This window comes from Taudactylus pleione, unplaced genomic scaffold, assembly GCF_031769625.1.
Source record: "Taudactylus pleione unplaced genomic scaffold, aTauple2 ptg000019l, whole genome shotgun sequence".
NCBI classification, from domain to species: Eukaryota; Metazoa; Chordata; class Amphibia; order Anura; family Myobatrachidae; genus Taudactylus; species Taudactylus pleione.
Genome location: NW_028284421.1, coordinates 7,641,205 through 7,650,931, shown reverse-complemented (window position 1 = coordinate 7,650,931; position 9,727 = coordinate 7,641,205).

Sequence of the window (9,727 nt, the reverse complement as noted above, 5' to 3'; positions counted from 1 at the left end):
TTGTTAAAGTCCTACCATACCCCATACGCACATTAAATCATACATATAATATACAAGATGCACAGGGCACAGTTGCGCTGTTTAATCAAAGCACCCTGCACATAAAATGCACAGCGCATATTAGCGACAATACGCAATATCCCCAAACTGACACATTGCATACTTACACAAAAAGGTTCCCTAGCACTAAGGTTAATATTAAAGCTGCATACACACACAACGATTTAGTTAATGAACGATTTTAGTAAACGATTTTTTCCCTTGAAAAAATTAACTAAATCGTTTACTAAAGTTGTTCAGTTACTAAATGTAATGAACGATTTTTATGAACTACAAACGATTTTTGCATATTAACTTAATGAAAATCGTTGAGTTGACAAGTCTGACTGAACTACAAACGTGAACGCGCATGAACAATAATCGTTCATCGTTTGACTCAGAAAGTGAACGATTTTTTCAAACGATTATCGTTAAACGATATCGTTTAACGATAATCATTCAAAAAATCGTTGTGTGTGTATGCACCTTATAGGTTTTATATGTTATCAAATCTATTGTGTACATGATAAGCAGACCGTGTTTGGTGCTATTCTAAACCACTGTTTATTTACAGATCTCCGGTTCCATCGGCAAGGAGATCGCAACATGCGTCTGCGAATTATGGATCACAGAGAGATAGGCATTGAAATGTACTCTGTAATGTAATGTTTATTAGCCAGTTTAGACTTGTTCTTCGGTGGGAAAACACACACAAAGAGCTGTTGGAGGGCTGAACTATTACAATACAAACTGACCTATGAATTGTATCGTAACAGAAGAACCAGGAAGAAGAACCAATGGGATTATGCCAACTCGTTCTATTGTATTGCCTATCTCTGCAAGGGTACATATGCAAGCACTCTAGATCTGGTAGTTAGTCATATTTTCTTTGTTGGCGGAGGTTTCATAGTTGATGCCGGGAAATCTGGATCCAGAGCGCATGTGTATGTATCTACTGTACCTTGTATTCTGTATAACCTTTGCGATAATTGTATTATAGATCAAGGCGTGTAACTATGCTTTTTATGTGAATAATAACTTTTGAGCTTTGAAACTACACTCAAAGTCTGGAAAGCGATTATTTAATATGTGTATGCAACGCTAAACAGCGACTTTAGGGTATGAAGGTTTAATAGGAATTCATAAGGTCTAGATCACAGACAAGTCTTGAGTATGAGGAAACAGATTCTTCAGAGCATGACAGAAGAATTTGAGGAGATATACAGGGAGGAGTCTGGGAATTTTCATGAAGAAATAATGAGAGTTATGGTAAGAACTTACCTTTGTAAACTCTCTTTCTTCGAAGTCCATAGGAACCACAGGGAAACCTTGGGGTGTAGGTGATGGAACTGAATCTGGGCACCATGCAGTTAAAGCATTCAGCTCCCAGGATGCACTGGGTTCACTCTCCCTATACCCTGCCCCTGAGCCAAAGGCACCTCAGTTCGTAATAATAAGCCAAAGGCCTGAGGAGGATAAGAGAGAAGGAAGACTGGTACACTCAAGAATCACATTCTCACACAGAAGGAAACGGAAAACTGGTGACCAGCAATTTAGCCCATATGAAGCCAGGAGCGTCAGGCCGGGTGCCCTGTGGACCCTATGGACTTTGAAGAAAAGAGTTAAAAGGTATGTTTTTACCATAACTTTCACTTTCTTCTTCAGGGTCCATAGGCTCCACAGGGAGACCTTTGGGATATGCCAAAGCAGTCCTTATAAGGGTGGGAACGCTCCTCCGCTGAGTGGAGAATCCGGCGCCCAAACGAAGCATCCTGAGAGGTGAAGGTATCAAAGGCATAGAACCTTAGACAGGTCTGGACAGGAGACCACGTGGCTGCCTTATACAGCTGAACAGCCGAGGTGCCACGGCAAGCGACCCCTTCAGACCATGTGGAATGAGCATTAACATAAGCCGAAACAAGAAAGACTGCCTGCGTGTAGGCCTCTGAGATAGTAAACTAAGCCATCTAACCAATGTTTGTTATTGGCTGGCCATCCTTTCTTGTGAAAGCCATAGAGCACAAATAAGCAGTCTGATTTTCGGAGGGAACTGGTACGGCCCACATATATCCTGAGGGCACGGACCACATCCAAGGAGGCCTTCACCTGCCGAAAGGTCTGGTGACTGGAAGGCCGGGACTACAATTTCCTCATTAATGTGGAAACTAGTAACAACTTTTGGAAGGAACCCAGGGCGAGTCCTAAGTACTGCCTTGTCCTGGTGGAAAATTAGAAATGGGGAGCGACAGAAGAGTGCCCCTAAATCTGACACTCTTCTGGCTGACTCTATAGCCAGAAGAAAAAAAAATAATTCTTCGCTGTTAACCACTTGAGTTCCACAGAATCCAGGGGTTCAAATGGAGGGCCCTGGAGGGCGCGGAGAACTACTGACAAATCCCAAGGAACCACTGGAGGGACAAAGGGAGGTTGAATCCGGAAGACACCCTGGAGGAAGGTATGGATATCCGTTAGTGTAGCAAGTCTACGCTGGAACCAAATGGACAGAGCAGAGACATGCACTTTCAGTGAGGCCAGGCGGAGTCCTAGGTCCAATCCAGCTTGAAGGAAGGCCAGGACTCTGGAAATCCTAAACACCTGAGGGTCTTAGCTTCTGGCACTACACCATTGGAAATATGTATGCCCCACTCTGTGGTAGATCCGAGCAGAGGCTGGCTTACACGCTCTGAGCATAGTTTTGACTACAGCGCTAGAGAAACCTTTGGACCTCAGGAGGGATGTCTCAAAAGCCACGCCGTCAAAGACAGATGACCCAGATCTGGGCAAAGGCAAGGACCCTAAGACAACAGGTCCAGTCGTTGAGGTAGCAGGAACGGAGTGTCGATGAAGAAACTCCGAATATCTGAGTACCAATGACGTCTGGGCCAAGCTGGAGCCACCAGCAGGACAGTGCCTCCGTCTTGTTTGAACTTCCGAAGAACTCGAGGAAGAAGGGAGAAGGGGAGGGAAGAGGTACGCAAACTGGAAGGTCCACTTCACTGACAATGCATCTACAAAGGTTGCCTCGGCATCTCTTGTTCTGGACCCATACACAGGCAGCTTGTGATTGGTGAAGCGACCATTCCCCGGGATGCATGTTGTGATGGCTGAGGAAGTCTGCTTCCCAATTGAGAACTCCCGGAATGAATACTGCCAAAATGACCGGGATGTGACCCTCGGCCCATGCCAGAATGCAGGACACTTCTGTCATTGCTGCCTGACTTTGAGTACCTCCTTGATGGTTGATGTAAGCCACTTTTCTGGCATTGTCGGACTGAACCTGTACAGGTTTTCCGTGAAGTATGTGCTGGGCCAGGTTGAGGGCCCTGTAGACAGCTCAAAGTTCCAATATGTTGATTGGCAGGGTTGATTCGACTGATGTCCAACGGTTCTGGAAGGAGTGCAGACCCGTCTCTTCACCCAGCTGCGGAGACTGGTGTCCGTTGTTAGGATTACCCAGTACGGGATCCAAAAGGGGCGACCCTTGGTTAGATGAGATGTCTGTAGCCACCAAGATAGAGACAGACACACCTCTGGAGAGAGCACCATCATCTGAGCTTTGATCCGATGGGGTAACCAGTTCCACCTGGAGAGGATCAGCCATTGCAAAGGCCTGGAATAGAACTGAGCATATTCCACCATGTCGAAGGTGGACACCATGGATCCCAGAACCTGCATTGCTGAGTGGATCAACACTCGGCGACTTGTGGAAACATCTGCGCACTCGTAGTTGAAGTGTGGAGATCTTGTCTGATGTCAGAAAGATTCTCTGATCCTGATAATCCAGCAGGGCTCCCAGATTAATCATTCTCTGTGAGGGATTCAGGGAGGACTTTTTCCAGTTAATTAACCATCCCTGCTTGTACAGGAAAGCCATGGTTAACTGCAGATGGCGGTGAAGAACTTCTGGGGATCCTGCTAGGAGCAGGAGACCGTCCAGATATGGTAAATGGTAACAGTCAGATACCCTGACCACATACGTGGGCCGCTATGATAGCCATAATTTTGGTAGACACCCGTGGAGCTGTGGATAATCCAAAGGGCAGAGCCTGAAATTGGAAGTGTTGCTGCAGTATAGCAAACCGAAGATATCGCTGTTGTGAGGGCGCTATAGGTACACATCCTGAATATCCAGAGATACCATGAAGTCCCCAGGCTCCATATCTAGGATGATGGAGCGTAGAGTTTCCATCCTGAACCTGGGTACCCTGAGAGATTTGTTCAAGGATTTGAGGTTGATAGGCCGATGAAACCCATTCGGCTTCTGAACCAGAGAGTAGAATAACCAGTCCCTCGTTGAGATAGTGGAACTGGCACAATTACCCGTTTGCAGCAAGGACTGTATGGCTCTGGATTTGTACGGCCTTGTTCAGGTCTGAAGGAGGGCCTGTGTAGAAAAATTGGTGGGGAGGCCGTCTGAGAAATGAGGGCATACTCTTACCCAAGCATCCGTGGTGGTTTGACACCAGCACTAGGCGAACTGAAGAAGTCAGCCTCTCACTCTGGGATATCCCAGAGGGAGGCCCGTCCTGTCAGGTTGAGGGTTTATCCTCGTGTTTTGAAGCATGGCGTCTGGTGTTCCAGGTCTGCTTGTTTCTGGGTTTGGCGGCACTAGTGGAAACTGACTACCTAGGATAGGAGTGACCTTTAGGCTTTTCGAGGCCTAGTAGAAGTAGTTACAATGTTGTCAAGGTCTGTATCCAACAAGATCTCCTCATTGTAGGGTAACCCTTGTAGGCCTTCCATGAGCGTAGCCACAGGGTACGACAGGCAGACACAGTTGCGGCCGAAACGCTGGAGATTAAGAGACTGGCATCTCTGCTCCAAAATAGGAAACCATCTCGAATGTGAGCAACAAAAGACATCTAATCCCTAGAAGCATCGGAGGGAAAAGAGTCTTCAAGTGCGTCAGCCCAGCTTTCTATAGCTTTAGCCACACAATGCAATAGCCATGGTCGCATGGGCAACGGCCCCTGAAAGAGAGTACAATGATTTCAGGCAAGCTTCTACTTTATTATCCGCAGGATCCTTCAAGGAAGTAACTGTAGGAATAGACAACGTAGTGCTTTAATTAAACGCATAACACGTGAATCCACCGCAGGGGTTTTTTCCCATTTTGCACAATGAGCCACAGAAAGAGAGTAACATAAGGTCAGTATGAAACATCTTATCAGGCGATTGCCAGGCTGCAGCCATGAGTTCAGCTAGATGATCCGATAGAGGGAATTCTTCTGAAGCCACTTTGTCGTTTAAACAGAGGGTGCTTGGATTTAAGGGCTGGCTCGTCGTCTTCTATTAATAAATATGAGATGTGGTAAGAACTTACCTTTGTTATCTCTATTTCTACGAAGTCCATAGGGTTCCACAGGATACCTTGGGGTATAGGTGATGACGTCAGGCATCGGGCACCATAGAGTTACGTTTTCAGCCTCCCAGGATGCACCAGGGTCCCCCTCCTATACCCCGCCCCCGAGCCAAGGCACCTCAGTTACGTACCAAGCCATAGGCCAGAGGAGGAGAAGGAAGAGAGAGAAAAAAGATCTGGACACACACAAGAATCACATTCTCACCAGAGGGAGACGGAAAAGACCGGTGACCAGAGTAAATCCCATCTGCAGCACAGGTGCGACAGGGTGGGAGTCCTGTGGAACCCTATGGACTTCGTAGAAATAGAGATAACAAAGGTAGGTAAGTTCTTACCATATCTCATATTTTCTACATCAGGGTCCATAGGGTATCCACAGGATACCTTGGGGATGTCCCAAAGCAGTATCCTTTAAGGGTGGGGACGCTCCTGTGCTGAAAGGAGAATCCGCCGCCTGAAGGAAGCATCCTGAGAGGCAAAGGTGTCAAAAGTGTAATACCTCACAAAGGTATGGACAGAGGACCACGTGGCCGCCTTGCAGATCTGGACTGCAGAGGCACCACATCGAGCTGCCCACGAAGGACCCACAGACCTAGTGGAATGAGCCCTCACAGAGGATGGAACCGGAAGGCCTTCATGAAGATAAGCTTCTGAAATTGCCATACGAATCCAACCTGCCAAAGTTTGCTTTGAAGCAGGCCAACCCTTTTTACGGAAGCCATAGAGGACAAACAAGGCGTCCGACTTCCTAAACGAAGAAGTGCGGTCAACATAAATCCTTAAGGCCCGCACAACGTCCAAAGTGGCCTCACCCACTGAAAGATCAGGTGAGTTAAAAGCCGGCACAACGATTTCCTCGCCCTGTTCCTATGAAAAATCAGAAAAGGGGGTCTACAGGAGAGAGCCCCTAAGTCAGAAACACGTCTGGCCGAAGCAATATTGTTTTAGCTGTAAGCCATTTAAGGTCCACTGAGCCCAGTGGTTCCAACGGCGGTCCCTGGAGAGCCCTCAGGACCACAGCTAAATCCCAAGGCGCCACCGGTGAAACAAAAGGTGGCTGGATGCGAAGAACACCTTGCATAAAGGTGCGCACATCAGGGAGCGCAGCAATCCTGATGGAACCAGACTGACAGAGCAGACACCTGCACCTTCAGAGAAGCAAGGCGAAGCCCTTGGTCTAGCCCCGCCTGTAGGAAAGCTAACACTCTAGACAGACGGAACTCCCGAGGGGCATAACCTCTCGGTCGACACCACTGGAAGAACGTATGCCACACACGATGGTATATCCTTGCAGAGGATGGTTTCCGAGCTCTTAGCATGGTTTGTACCACAGAGCTGGAAAACCCCCTGGACCTTAACATGGCTGTCTCAACAGCCACGCCGTCAAAGACAGCCGAGCCAGGTCCGGGTGAAGACAAGGACCCTGTGATAGCAGGTCCGGTCGTAGCGGCAACCGCAGAGGAATGTCCACGGACAGACTCTGAAGGTCTGAGAACCAGTGCCGCCTGGGCCACTCAGGAGCTATCAACAGGAGCGTACCTCCCTCCTGTTTGAATTTCCAGATTATCCGCGGAAGAAGGGAAAACGGAGGAAAGAGATAAGCAAACCAGAACGTCCACTGGACGGACAGAGCATCCACTAGAGACGCCTTTTCGTCTCTTGTTCGAGACCCGTACATCGGCAACTTGTTGTTGTGCCGTGACGCCATGAGGTCTATCTCTGGAAGACCCCACCTGTCCACCAGAAGTTGAAATACTTCCTGGTGCAGAGACCATTTCTCCGGATGTACGTCCTGGCGACTGAGAAAATCCGCTTCCCAGTTGAGGACTCCCGGGATGAATACTGCTGATATAGCCGGGAGATTGCGCTCCGCCCAGACCAGGATGCGGGACACCTCTACGAGTGCCGCCCGACTTCGGGTTCCTCCTTGTCGATTTATGTAGGCCACGGTGGTGGTGTTGTCCGACTGGACCTGCACGGGGTGACCTTGGAGAACCCGATGTGCCTGCTGGAGAGCACTGAAAACCGCGCAGAGTTCCAAGATGTTTATTGGAAGCTCCTTTTCTGCCTGAGTCCACCTGCCCTTGAACAAGTGTGGACCCGTGACAGCTCCCCAGCCCCGAAGACTGGCGTCCGTTGTTAACAGGACCCAGTTCGCCACCCAAAATGGACAACTCTTGTTGAGGTGGGTCATCTGCAACCACCAGGCTAGAGACAGGCGAACCTTCGGAGTGAGCACCATCGTCTAGGACTTTAGACTCTGAGACAGTCCATTCCATTTGGACAGGATCAATTGCTGCAGAGGTCTGGAGTGAAACTGGGCATATTCCACCATGTCGAATACTGACACCATGGAGCCCAGCAACCTCATCGCCGAGTGTCTCTGCACTCGGTAGACAACTGCGCACCCTCAACTGTAAGGCAGAGATCTTTTCCCCCGTCACAAAGATCCGCTGCTGTCTGGAGTCCAACAAGGCTCCAAGGTGCAGAATCCTCTGAGACGGGAGCAGGGTGGACTTTTGCCAGTTTATTAACCAGCTGTGACGTTGCAGTACTGCAATAGTCAGGTCCAAATGGCGTAGAAGCAGCTCTGGAGATCCTGCCACCAACAGAAGGTCGTCCAGATACGGCAACATGCTCCCTGCAGCCGCAGGTAAGCCACCATGACCTTGGTGAACACTCGTGGTGCTGTCGCCAGGCCAAAAGGTAACGCCCGGACCTGGAAGTGATCGTTACGGATTGCAAACCTGAGGAACTGCTGATGGCGCAAAAGAATAGGGACATGCAGGTAAGCATCCTGTATGTCCAATGACACCATATAATCCCCAGGTTCCAGCGCCAGAATGATGGACCGTAGGGTCTCCATCCGAAACCGCGGCACCCGCAAGGACTTGTTGAGGGCCTTGAGGTTGAGTATCGGACGGTACGACCCATTGGGTTTCTGCACCAAAAATAGACTGGAATAGAAACCCTGGCCCCTCTGGGAGAATGGAACAGGCACTATAACTCCAGCCTGGAGCATAGTGTGCAAAACCTTCCGCAGTTCCAAGGCTTTGTTCCGGTCTAATGGAAGGCCTGTGGTGAAGAACCGGGATGGGGGCCTGTGCCGAAAGGAGAGGGCATACCCGTGAGAAACCACCTCGTGAACCCAATTGTCTGTCGTGGTTATCGACCAACACTGGGCGAACTGCAGCAGGTGGCCTCCACTTTGGGATCCCCCAAAGGGAGGCCCGGACCGTCAGGCCGCAGGTTTGTCATCTGACTTAGGGGCCGGACGCCTGGTACTCGAGGCCTGTTTCCTGGGCTTGGCCGATTTCTTGGGTCCAGCCTGTCGGGGAAAAGACTGTGCTTTAGGCCTACCCTGGGCCCTGTAAGGCCGAAAGGACGACGTACCCGAACTTGAAGGGACCGCAGCAGACGGGAGACATGCAGATTTGGCTGCCGCCAGCGTGGCTACAATTTTGTCCAGATCCGGACCAAATAGGACTTCTCCATTAAAAGGCAAAGCTTCTAAGCCCTTTTTGGAATCAGCGTCTGCCTTCCAAGATCGCAACCATAAGGTGCGATGAGCAGCAACAGCTGCCGAAGAAATCCTAGATGTGAGGATACTGATATCCAAGGCCGCTTCATTGATGTAAGTGGCCGAATCCCGGAGATTGCCTACCAACTCGGCCTGTTCAGCCGAACAGTCGGAATCCAAAGATGCCTCCAAACTATCAGCCCAGCACTCCATAGCTCTGGCTACCCAACATACGGCCATAGCCGGTCTGGATGCCCCCCCGCAAGGGAATAAATAGACTTTAGGCAGATCTCCACCTTGCGGTCCGTAGCATCCTTCAAGGAGGACATGGAGGGCATGGGCAAGGTGACACTTCGGACTAGGCGTGTCACATGAGAATCCACTTGTGGAGGGGATTCCCACTTAGAAAAATAATTGTCCGCAAACGGATAAGCCACGGCTAAGCGCCTCTGAGGCTGATACCATTTACCAGGGTGTTTCCACACCTCCTCTAAATGGTCTACTAACTGACCCGAAAGAGAAAACATTGTGGCGTCACCCTTAATATCCTTAAAACAGGCATATTTGGACTTGGACACCGGAGGATCGTCATCCTCAATAACTAAAGCTGTGCGGACTGCCCGAATAAGGCCAGGAATATAAACCTTGGCCTTAGCGTCCGACTCTTTAGTACGGAGAGGTTCTTGGTCAGATAGATCCAGAATCTCCCCATCATGGGACGTCACGTCGTCATCCTCATAAGGAGCAGACAGACGCCACAGGCCGCAACACAGACTCCCCGTGTAACACGTCCGACAAATGCTGTA